Below are 12742 nucleotides of genomic sequence, written 5' to 3'. Positions count from 1 at the left end.
TTCTTTCTTTATTTATAATTTCATAAATTTTTATAAAGTTTTGGAATTTTTTATTTTTCTATCTTTTTTTCTTTTATCATTCTTTGTTATTTTCTATTGCATTTTTATAATTTTTCATTAACTTTTTTCTCTTTTCAAATTTTTCTTCTTTTTTTTACTTGTTTTTATATGCTTTCATTTTTTTTGTTCACTTATTTCTTTGTTTTAAAATTTTCTATAAATTTTTTTCTTTTTTTTTATTTCATTTTTTATTTTTCTTCTTTTTCACATTTTTTTCTCAAATTTTATTTTATATATTTTGTATTTTCATTTTTTTTCTTAAATCTTTTTGTTCACACTTTTTTTTATTTCTTCTTTATATTTTTAAAACCTCAAACTTCTTTTTTTGTCCACTTTCTTTTATTTTATTTCTGATCTTTCATATTTTATATCTTTTTCCTCTATTTGTTATATATTTTATTTCGCTTTTCTTTGTACATTCTAAACTAAAAGTTTTTTCAATTTTATATTTGAAATTTTTATTCATTTTATCTTTATATATTTTTTTGATTCGCTAATTTTTTATTTTCTCACTTTGTTTATTTTTATTTTTTCTTTTTTTGGTATTTTATTTAATTTTTTCTCTTAATTTATTTTTTATTTTCTTTTTTTTCTACTTTGTAATTTTTTAATAACTTTTTCCCTTTACAATTTTCCTTTTTTTTGCTTTTTTTTCATATGCTTTCATTTTTACTTGTTTTAATTTTTTTGTTCTTTTAAAAATTTTTATTTTTCTGCTTTTTATTCCAAATCTTTTTGTCTTTTCTTTTCTTTTCCACAAGTTTCCTTACATTTCTTATTTGCGTTTTTAAATTCTCACACTTTTTTTATTTTGCATTAACTTTTCCCTTTTTTAATTTTTTGTCTGACTTTTTATATTGTTAGGTCTTATATGTTTTTCAATTTTTTTGTATTTTTTAAACTAATATTCTTTTCATTTTGTCAATCCATTTCATTTTTGAAATTTTTATTCAATTTTTTCCTTTTTTCATTTTCTTACTTTTTATATTTTTTGTTGTTTTTTTGTTTTTTTTTTCATTTTATATTGCTTTATTTATCTTTTTTCTCATTTTATTTTCTTTCTTTATTTACGATTTCATAAATTTTTATAAACTTTTAGAATTTTTTATTTTTCTATCTTTTTTTCTTTTATCATTCTTGGTTATTTTTTATTGCATTTTTTTAATTTTTCATTAAATTTTTCTCCTTTCAAATTTTTCTTCTTTTTTTTATTTTTTTATCTGCTTTCATTCTTTTTTGTTCACTTTTTTCTTTGTTTTAAAATTTTCTATAAATTTTTTTCTTTTTGTTTTATTTCATATTTTTGCCTCTTCATTTTTTAGTTTCTTCTTCTTTTTCTCATTTTTTTCTCAAATTTTATTTTATATATTTTTTATTTTCCTTTTTTATTTTTTTCTTAAATCTTTTTTTTCACACCTTTTTTTCTTTCTTTTTTATAATCTTAAAACCCCAACTTCTTTTTTTTGCACTTTCTTTTATTTTATTGTTCATCTTTCATATTTTATATCTTTTTCCTCTATTTGTTTTTTTTTTTTGTTTTTCTTTGTACATTCTAAACTAAAAGTTTTTTCCATTTTATATTTGAAATTTTTATTCATTTGTCTTTTTATATTTTTTTGATTCATTAATTTTTTATTTTCTTACTTTGTTTATTTTTATTTTTTTGTATTTTATTTAATTTTTTCTCTTAATTTATTTTTTTTTTCTTTTTTTTTCTACTTTGTAATTTTTTATTAACTTTTTCCCTTCACAATTTTCCTTCTTTTTGCTTTTTTTTCATATGCTTTCTTTTTTACTTGTTTTAATTTTTTTCGTTGTTTTAAAAAAAAAAATTTTGTTTTTTATTCCAAATCTTTTGTCTTTTTTTTCCACAAATTTCCTTTCATTTCTTATTTGTGTTTTTAAATTCTCATACTTTTTTTTATTTTGCATTAACTTTTCTCTTTTTTTTTTATTTTTTGTCTGACTTTTTATATTGTTAAGTCTTAATCGTTTTTCAATTTTTTGTATTTTTTAAACTAATTTTTTTTTTCATTTTGTCATTCCATTTCATTTTTGAAATTTTTATTCAATTTTTGTCCTCTTTCATTTTCTCACTTTTTATACTTTTTGTTGTATTTGTTTTTGTTTTTCTTTTTTCGTGTTTATTTATCTTTTTTCTTTTGCTTTAATTTTTTTTCCTATTTTATTTTCTTTCTTTATTTATAATTTCATAAATTTTTATAAAGTTTTGGAATTTTTTATTTTTCTATCTTTTTTTCTTTTATCATTCTTGGTTATTTTCTCTTGCATTTTTATGTGCTTTCATTTTTTTTGTTCGCTTTTTTCTTTGTTTTAAAATTTTCTATAAATTTTTTTCTTTTTGTTTTATTTCATATTTTTGCCTCTTCATTTTTTATTTTTTTTCTTCTTTTTCTCATTTTGTTTCTTAAATTTTATTTTATATATTTTGTATTTTCATTTTTTATTTTTTATTTTTTTCTTAAATTTTTTGTTCACACCTTTTTTGATTTCTTCTTTATAATTTTAAGACCACAAACTTCTTTTTTTGTGCACTTTCTTTTATTTTATTTTTCATCTTTCATATTTTATATCTTTTTCCTCTATTTGTTATATTTTTTTCTGTTTTTCTTTGTACATTCTAAACTAAAAGTTTTTTCCATTTTATATTTGAAATTTTTACTCATTTTGTCTTTTTATATTTTTTTATTCGCTAATTTTTTATTTTCTTACTTTGTTTATTTTTTTTCCTTTTTTATTTAATTTTTTCTCTTATTTTATTTTTTAATAACTTTTTCCCTTCACAATTTTCTTTCGTTTTGCTTTTTTTTCATATGCTCTCATTTTTAGTTGTTTTAATGTTTTCGTTGTTTTAAAAATTTTTATTTTTTTGTTTTTTATTCCAAATCTTTTGTCTTTTCATTTTTATTCTTTTCTTGCTTCTCTTTTTTTTCCACAAATTTCCTTTCATTTCTTATTTGCATTTTTAAATTCTCATACTTTTTTTTATTTTGCATTAACTTTTCTTTTTTTTTATTTTTTTAAGACTTTTTATATTGTTAGGTCTTTTATTTTTTTCAATTTTTTTGTACTTTTTAAACTATTATTTTTCATTTTGTCATTCCATTTCATTTTTGAAATTTTTATTCAATTTTTGTCCTTTTTCATTTTCTTACTTTTTATATTTTTTGTTGTATTTTAGTTTTTTTTTTCTCGCTTTATTTATCTTTTTTCTTTTGCTTTAATTTTTTTCTTATTTTATTTTCTTTCTTTATTTATAATTTCATAAATTTTTATAAAGTTTTGGAATTTTTTATTTTTCTATCTTTTTTTCTTTTATCATTCTTGGTTATTTTCTATTGCATTTTTATAATTTTTCATTAACTTTTTCTCTTTTCAAATTTTCCTTCTTTTTTTTACTTTTTTTTATGTGCTTTCAATTTTTTTGTTCACTTATTTCTTTGTTTTAAAATTTTCTATAAATTTTTTTCTTTTTGTTTTAATTCATATTTTTACCTCTTCATTTTTTATTTTTTCTTCTTTTTCACATTTTTTCTCAAATTTTATTTTATATATTTTGTACTTTCATTTTTTTTTCTCAAATCTTTTTGTTCACACTTTTTTTTATTTCTTCTTTATAATTTTAAAACCTCAAACTTCTTTTTTTGTCCACCTTCTTTTATTTTATTTTTGATCTTTCATATTTTATATCTTTATCCTCTATTTGTTATATATATTTTTTTTGCTTTTCTTTGTACATTCTAAACTAAAAGTTTTTTCAACTTTATATTTGAAATTTTTATTCATTTTATCTTTTTATATTTTTTTGATTCGCTAATTTTTTATTTTCTCACTTTGTTTATTTTTATTTTTTCCTTTTTTGGTATTTTATTTAATTTTTTCTCTTAATTTATTTTTTTATTTTCTTTTTTTTCTACTTTGTAATTTTTTAATAACTTTTTCCCTTCACAATTTTCCTTCTTTTTGCTTTTTTTCATATGCTTTCATTTTTACTTGTTTAATTTTTTTGCTATTTTAAAAATTTTTATTTTTTTGTTTTTTATTCCAAATCTTTTATTTTTTCTTTTTTTTTCCACAAATTTCCTTTCATTTCATATTTGCATTTTTAAATTCCCATACTTTTTTTTATTTTGCATTAACTTTTCTTTTTTCTAATTTTTTGTCTGACTTTTTATATTGTTAGGACTTATATGTTTTTCAATTTTTTTGTACTTTTTAATCTATTTTCTTTTTCATTTTGTCATTCCATTTCATTTTTGAAATTTTTATTCAATTTTTGTCCTTTTTTATTTTCTTACTTTTTATATTTTTTGTTGTATTTTTGTTTTTTTTCTTTTTTCGTGCCTTATTTCTCTTTTTTCTTTTGCTTTAATTTTTTTTCTTATTTTATTTTCTTTCTTTATTTATAATTTCATAAATTTTTATAAAGTTTTGGCATTTTTTATTTTTCTATCTTTTTTTCTATTATCATTCTTGGTTATTTTCTATTGCATTTTTATTATTTTTCATTAACTTTTTCTCCTTTTAAATTTTTCTTCTTTTTTTTCACTTTTTTTTTATGTGCTTTCAATTTTTTTGTTCACTTTATTCCTTGTTTTAAAATTTTTTATAAATTTTTTCTTTTTCTTTTATTTCATATTTTTGACTCTTTATTTTTTATTTTTTTCTTCTTTTTCTCATTTTTTTCTTAAATCTTTTTGTTCACACCTTTTTTTACTTCTCCTTTATAATTTTAAAACCTCAAACTTCTTTTTTTGTGCACTTTCTTTTATTTTATTTTTCATCTTTCATATTTTATATCTTTTTCCTCTATTTTTTATATTTTTTTCTGTTTTTCTTTGTACATTCTAAACTAAAAGTTTTTTCCATTTTTATTCATTTTGTCTTTTTATATTTTTTTATTCGCTAATTTTTATTTTCTTACTTTGTTTATTTTTATTTTTTCCTTTTTTATTTAATTTTTTCTCTTATTTTTTTTCTTTTTTTTCTACTTTTTAATTTTTTAATAACTTTTTCCCTTCACAATTTTTCTTTTTTTTGCTTTTTTTTCATATGCTTTCATTTTTACTTGTTTTAATTTTTCTTGTTTTAAAAATTTTTATTTTTCTATTTTTTATTCCAAATCTTTGTCTTTTCTTTTTTTTTCCAAAATTTTCCTTTCATTTCTTATTTGCGTTTTTAAATTCTCATACTTTTTTAATTTTTTGTTTGACTTTTTATATTGCTAGGTCTTAAATGTTTTTCAATTTTTTCTATTTTTTAAACTATTTTTTTTCATTTTGTCATTCCATTTCTTTTTTGAAATTTTTATTCAATTTTTGTTTTTTTTATTTTCTTATTTTTTATATTTTTGTTGTATTTTTTGTTTTTTATGCTTTATTTATCTTTTTTCTTTTGCTTTAATTTTTTTTTCTTATTTTATTTTATTTTTTATTTTCTTTCTTTATTTATAATTTGATAAATTTTTATAAAGTTTTCGAATTTTTTATTTTTCTATCTTTTTTTCTTTTATCATTCTTAGTTATTTTCTATTGCATTTTTATAATTTTTCATTAACTTTTTCTCCTTTCAAATTTCTCTTCTTTCTTTTACCTTTTTTTATGTGCTTTCATTCTTTTTCATTCAGTTTTTTTTTTGTTTTATTTCATATTTTTGCCTCTTCCTTTTTTATTTTTTCTTCTTTTTCTAATTTTTTTCTCAAATTTTATTTTATGTATTTTGTATTTTCATTTTTCATTTTTTTGTTAAATCTTTTTGTTCACACCTTTTTTTATTTCTTCTTTATAATTTTAAAACCTCAAACTTCTTTTTTTGTGTAGTTTCTTTTATTTTATTTTCCATCTTTCATATTTTATATCTTTTTCCTCTATTTGTTATTTTTTTTGTTTTTCTTTGTACATTCTAAACTAAAAGTTTTTTCCATTTTATATTTGAAATTTTTATTCATTTTGTCTTTTTATATTTTTTTTCTTCACTAATTTTTTATTTTCTTACTTTGTTTATTTTTGCCTTCTTTTTGCTTTTTTTTCATATGCTTTCATTTTTACTTGTTTTAATTTTTTCGTTGTTTTAAAAGTTTTTATTTTTCTATTTTTTATTCCAAATCTTTTGTCTTTTCTTTTTTTTTTTCACAAATTTCCTTTCATTTCTTATTTGCGTTTTTAAATTCTCATACTTTTTTTTTATTTTGTATTAACTTTTCTTTCTTTTAATTTTTTGTCTGACTTTTTATATTGTTAGGTCTTGTATGTTTTTCAATTTTTTTGTATTTTTTAAACTATTTTTTTTTTCATTTTGTCATTCCAATTCATTTTTGAAATTTTTATTCAATTTTTGTCCTTTTTCATTTTCTTAATTTTTATATTTTTTGTTGTATTTTTGTTTTTTTTCTTTTTTCGTGCCTTATTTCTCTTTTTTCTTTTGCTTTAATTTTTTTTCTTCTTTTATTTTCTTTCTTTATTTATAATTTCATAAATTTTTATAAAGTTTTGGAATTTTTTATTTTTCTATCTTTTTTTCTTTTATCATTCTTGGTTATTTTCTATTGCATTTTTATAATTTTTCATTAACTTTTTCTCCTTTCAAATTTTTCTTCTTTTTTTTACTTTTCTGTATGTGCTTTCATTCTTTTTGTTCACTTTTTTCTTTGTTTTAAAATTTTCTATAAATTTTTTTTTTGTTTTATTTCATATTTTTGCCTCTTCATTTTTTAGTTTTTTCTTCTTTTTCTCATTTTTTCTCAAATTTTATTTTATATACTTTGTATTTTCATTTTTTATTTTTTCTTAAAACTTTTTGTTCACACCTTTTTTTATTTCTTCTTTATAATTTTAAAATTACAAACTTCTTTTTTTGTGCACTTTCTTTTATTTTATTTTTCACCTTTCATATTTTATATCTTTTTCCTCTATTTTTTTTTTGTTTTTCTTTGTACATTCTAAACTAAAAGTTTTTTTCATTTTATATTTGAAATTTTTATTCATTTTTTCTTTATATATTTTTTTGATTCGCTAATTTTTTATTTTCTTACTTTGTTTATTTTTATTTTTTCCTTTTCTGGTATTTTCTTTTAATTTTTTCTCTTAATTTATTTTTTTCTTTTCTACTTTGTAATTTTTTAATAACTTTTTTCCTTCACAATTTTCCTTCTTTTTGCTTTTTTTTCATATGCTTTCATTTTTACTTCTTTTAATTTTTTCGCTGTTTTAAAAATTTTTATTTTTTTGTTTTTTATTCCAAATCTTTTGTCTTTTCTTTTTTTTTCCACAAATTTCCTTTCATTCCTTATTTGCGTTTTTAAATTCTCATACTTTTTTTTATTTTGCATTAACTTTTCTCTTTTTTTATTTTTTGTCTAACTTTTTATATTGTTAGGTCTTATATGTTTTTCAATTTTTTTGTATTTTTTAAACTAATTTTTTTTTCATTTTGTCATTCCATTTCATTTTTGAAATTTTTATTCAATTTTTGTCCTTTTTCATTTTCTTACTTTTTATATTTTTTGTTGTATTTTTGTTTTTTTTGGGCTTTATTTATCTTTTTTCCTTTTGCTTTAATTTTTTTCTTATTTTATTTTCTTTCTTTATTTATAATTTCATAAATTTTATAAATTTTTGGATTTTTTTATTTTTCTATGTTTTTTTTCTTTCATCATTCTTGGTTATTTTCTATTGCATTTTTTTAATTTTTCATTAACTTTTTCTCCTTTCAAATTTTTCTTCTTTTTTTACTTTTTTTTGTGTGCTTTCGTTCTATTTTGTTCACTTTTTTCTTTGTTTTAAAATTTTCTATAAATTTTTTTCTTTTTCTCTTATTTCATATTTTTGCCTCTTCCTTTTTTATTTTTTCTTCTTTTTCTCATTTTTTTCTCAAATTTTATTTTATATATTTTGTATTTTCATTTTTTATTTTTTTGTTCACACCTTTTTTTATTTTTTCTTTATAATTTTAAAACCTCAAACTTCTTTTTTTGTGTACTTTCTTTCATTTTATTTTTCATCTTTCATATTTTATATCTTTTTCCTCCATTTGTTATTTTTTTTTGTTTTTCTTTGCACATTCTAAACTAAAAGTTTTTTCCATTTTATATTTGAAATTTTTCTTCATTTTGTCTTTTTATATTTTTTTTATTCGCTAATTTTTTATTTTCTTACTTTGTTTATTTTTATTTTTTAGTATTTTATAAAATTTTTTCTCTTAATTTATTTATTTTTTATTTTTTTTCTACTTTGTAATTTTTTAATAACTTTTTCCCTTCACAATTTTTCTTCCTTTTTTTTGTTGTTCTAAAATTTTTTATTTTTTTGTTTTTTATTCCAAATCTTTTGCCTTTTCATTTTTATTCTTTTCCTACTTTTCTTTTTTTTTTCCACAAATTTCCTTTCATTTCTTATTTGCATTTTTAAATTCTCATACTTTTTTTTTATTTTGCATTAACTTTTCTCTTTTTTAATTTTTTTTAGACTTTTTATATTGTTAGGTCTTTTATTTTTTTCAATTTTTTGTACTTTTTAAACTAATTTTTTTTTCATTTTGTCATTCCATTTCATTTTTGAAATTTTTATTCAATTTTTGTCCTTTTTCATTTTCCTACTTTTTATATTTTTTGTTGTATTTTTATTTTTTTTTCTTTTTTCGCGCTTTATTTATCTTTTTTCTTTTGCTTTAATTTTTTTCTTATTTTATTTTCTTTCTTTATTTATAATTTCATAAATTTTTATAAAGTTTTGGAACTTTTTATTTTTCTATCTTTTTTTCTTTTATCATTCTTGGTTATTTTCTATTGCATTTTTATAATTTTTCATTAACTTTTTCTCCTTTCAAATTTTTCTTCTTTTTTTTACTTTTCTGTATGTGATTTCATTCTTTTTTGTTCACTTTTTTCTTTGTTTTAAAATTTTCTATAAATTTTTTCTTTTTGTTTTATTTCATATTTTTACTTCTTCATTTTTTAGTTTTTTCTTCTTTTTCTCATTTTTTTCTCAAATTTTATTTTATATACTTTGTATTTTCATTTTTTATTTTTTCTTAAAACTTTTTGTTCACACCTTTTTTTATTTCTTCTTTATAATTTTAAAATTACAAACTTCTTTTTTTGTGCACTTTCTTTTATTTTATTTTTCACCTTTCATATTTTATATCTTTTTCCTCTATTTTTTTTTTGTTTTTCTTTGTACATTCTAAACTAAAAGTTTTTTTCATTTTATATTTGAAATTTTTATTCATTTTATCTTTTTATATTTTTTTGATTCGCTAATTTTTTATTTTCTTACTTTGTTTATTTTTATTTTTTCCTTTTTTGGTATTTTATTTAATTTTTTCTCTTAATTTATTTTTTTATTTTCTTTTTTTTCTACTTTGTAATTTTTTAATAACTTTTTCCCTTCACAATTTTCCTTCTTTTTGCTTGTCTTTCATATGCTTTCATTTTTACTTGTTTTAATTTTTTCGCTGTTTTAAAAATTTTTTTTTTTGTTTTTTATTCCAAATCTTTTGTCTTTTCTTTTTTTTTCCACAAATTTCCTTTCATTTCTTATTTGCATTTTTAAATTCTCATACTTTTTTTTTTTAATTTTGCATTAACTTTTCTCTTTTTTAATTTTTTGTCTGACTTTTTATATTGTTAGGTCTTATATGTTTTTCAATTTTTTTGTACTTTTTAATCTATTTTCTTTTTCATTTTGTCATTCCATTTCATTTTTGAAATTTTTATTCAATTTTTGTCCTTTTTATATTTTTTGTTGTATTTTTCTTTTTTTTTGTGCTTTATTTATCTTTTTTCTTTTTATATTATTTAAATGACGGTCACTTTAGCTTCCCATCTCTTTGGTAGACTATTAAAAATTTTCTTCACCATCTTTATATTTGAGTACGTCTTCCCAAGAGCCTTAAACCATTAATGATGTCGGTGAAGTGATTTGACATCTCACTAATGGTTTCATCTTGAATAACTCATAATCATAAGTGAGCATGCCAATTTTTGTCTTTTTCACTTAATTTGTACCTTCATAAGTGACAGCTAACTTATCCCAAATTTTTTTTACATTTTTATACAAAGAAACTTTATTGTACTCATTAGGCTCTAATGCACAAAAGAGTGTATGCATTGCTTTGGCATTAAGTTGGATTATTTTCATATCATTGACATCTCATTCATTCTCTTGCTTGATCACCTCCTTACCATCCATCATCTTCATTAGAATTTGAAGATCATTTACAATGACCCTCCAAACCTCATAGTCATTAGCTTGAATGAATAATCTCATTTTAGTCTTCTAATATAAGTAGTTGTCACCAACAAAGAGATGAGGTCTTACAATTGAATGCCCTTCACTTTCAAGAAATGTTGCAATTATTTTATTTGCCATAAGACACACCTCTTGTTGGCCACTACATTTATTGTAGCTTGAGGATGGTTGTTTCACATTGATCATCATATTTCTTTAAGCCATTTTTAGGATCATTCTTGGGTTGTTAGACTTACAAAAAAATAATACTAGCTCTGATACTAATTGTTAGCTCAAAGACTTGAAATAAACTAAGATGAGGTGAATTGGTTATAATAAAATTTTCAAAATCAATACTTAATAATTACAAATTTAGCAAAACAATTTATCTAAGCAAAAAAACATAATGAATGAGAGTAAACAAGAGATAGAGTTAGAGAATTGGACACCAATATTTATAGAGGTTCGGTCTTTTTTTTAGACACCTACATCATCTCCCTTAGCCTCTATTGCCAAGGAGTTCGATCCATTATATGTTGAACACAATACAATTTAGCTTCTCAAAGCTTTACACAATCAACTCTACAAACTCTTAAGGGTTATCATCCCCCTTAAGCTCACAATCTCACAATACAATATTTTCTGAGGTGTTTTGCAAACTTAAAGAATCTCTTTAAGGTTGGGTGTTTGTTAATTTAAAGTACACAATAGTATTGACAAGAAATTTAGAGAAAAACTTATATGGGTAGGATTTTTTACACTTTTCTCTTTTTGAATTACTTTGAATGCTTGAACAAGGTGGTTGGTGAATAGCAATAAGTTCTCTTAACTCTTCTTTCTTTTGTTCTATAGTGGAAGGCTTTATTTATAGGTAGGAAAAAGTTAAAAGCCGTTGCCTTGCATTTAATGCTTCAAACCTGTAAAATATCAGACAAAATATAGTCGTTAAGGCTTTTTGGGACTCAAGAGATCGGTCCCTTCCTTTAGGGGATTAATTGGGTTAGCTTTAAAATACCTTGAAATTATGTATAAAAGGTCTTACCCGATCGATCTGGTAATGCACCTGATCGATCATTATGTAGGGGAATCAATCCCTTTTGCTCATTTTCAAACAAGAAAAGCATTCTTTTTCAAAACAGATCGATCCCTTTAATAGAGGGATCGATTGAGTAAGCTTGAAACCCTAGCCAATTGATCCTTACAGAGAGATGATTGATTAGTTTTTACCAAAACTTCACAAATTTTGCTTCTGGAAGAAAATTGGATCGATTTGGTAATGAGGGGATCGATCCCTTCCCTTTAGGGGTCGGTCCCTTCTATCAAAACATGCATTAATCCCTTTTTGTTTCGAGAATTTAACTTGTTTGGTTCCTAAATGAATTTTGCCAAGATAGAAGAGTGGAAAATATTCAATTTAAGATTAAAAGAGATTGATTCAAGTTAGACAAATTTTTGTTTTGTCAAATCAAAACTTTTAATCAATTCAAGGCCAACATTCTTCTTAATTAAAAAACAATAATTTTTAATTAGTATTATTTTAGCTATAACTTATATCAAATAATTATTATATTTTTATTAAATATATATCAAATATGTAATTATGAATTACAATATTAATTATATAATAATTATAATATTTTATAATTTAGTAAATATAATTCAAACTTATTTAGTCGATTAATAGATTTATTTTTTTAAATCTCTTTCTTATTAATTTTTTGAATATTAATAAATTAGTAGTAATTTATTCTGAATAAACTTGTATTAACTAAAACAATTGTTTTATGACTAAACAAAAGGTCAAAACAATTTCAAATAGATAATTATTCTAATAGTCTTAGCTATTTAAACTAATTAGGTAAATAAATTTAATTTTTAAATCTATTATTTATTAATTTTCAAAAAATTATTAAATTAGTATTATTTTAATTAGAATAAGTTTGTATGAACAAAACAATTCTTTTATGACAAAAGAAAAAGTCATAACGATTTCAAATAGAGAATCATAAATATAATAAATTTTATAAAACTATATATTAAATTACATTATTATTAATAATTAGTTAATATATATAATATTTCAAAAAACATTTATTATTATAATTAATTAAAACAAACCAATAGTCATATGCTTATATCAAATTATACTATTTATTAATATTAATATAATTAATTATTTTAATTATTTATATAAATTTACAGTAACAAATATTTTATGACTACTGATTATTTATTATAAATAACTAAAATTTCAAATTAATAAATTATTGATTTTAATATAATTCAATATTAAGTTAACTAATAACAAAGAGTTATAATTAATTATTAGTTTAATATTCTATTAGTTTCATTCTAATAAAATAAAATTAATTAATTAAATAATATAATTATCTATTATATTATAATTATTAATATTAAATAAGCTAATATAAGAA

The sequence above is a fragment of the Durio zibethinus genome, chromosome 13 (genome assembly GCF_047325235.1).
Source record: "Durio zibethinus cultivar Kanyao isolate XHJ-2024 chromosome 13, ASM4732523v1, whole genome shotgun sequence".
NCBI classification, from domain to species: Eukaryota; Viridiplantae; Streptophyta; class Magnoliopsida; order Malvales; family Malvaceae; genus Durio; species Durio zibethinus.
The sequence above is the reverse complement of the archived record's forward strand: the minus strand, read 5'-3'. Positions refer to the sequence as shown.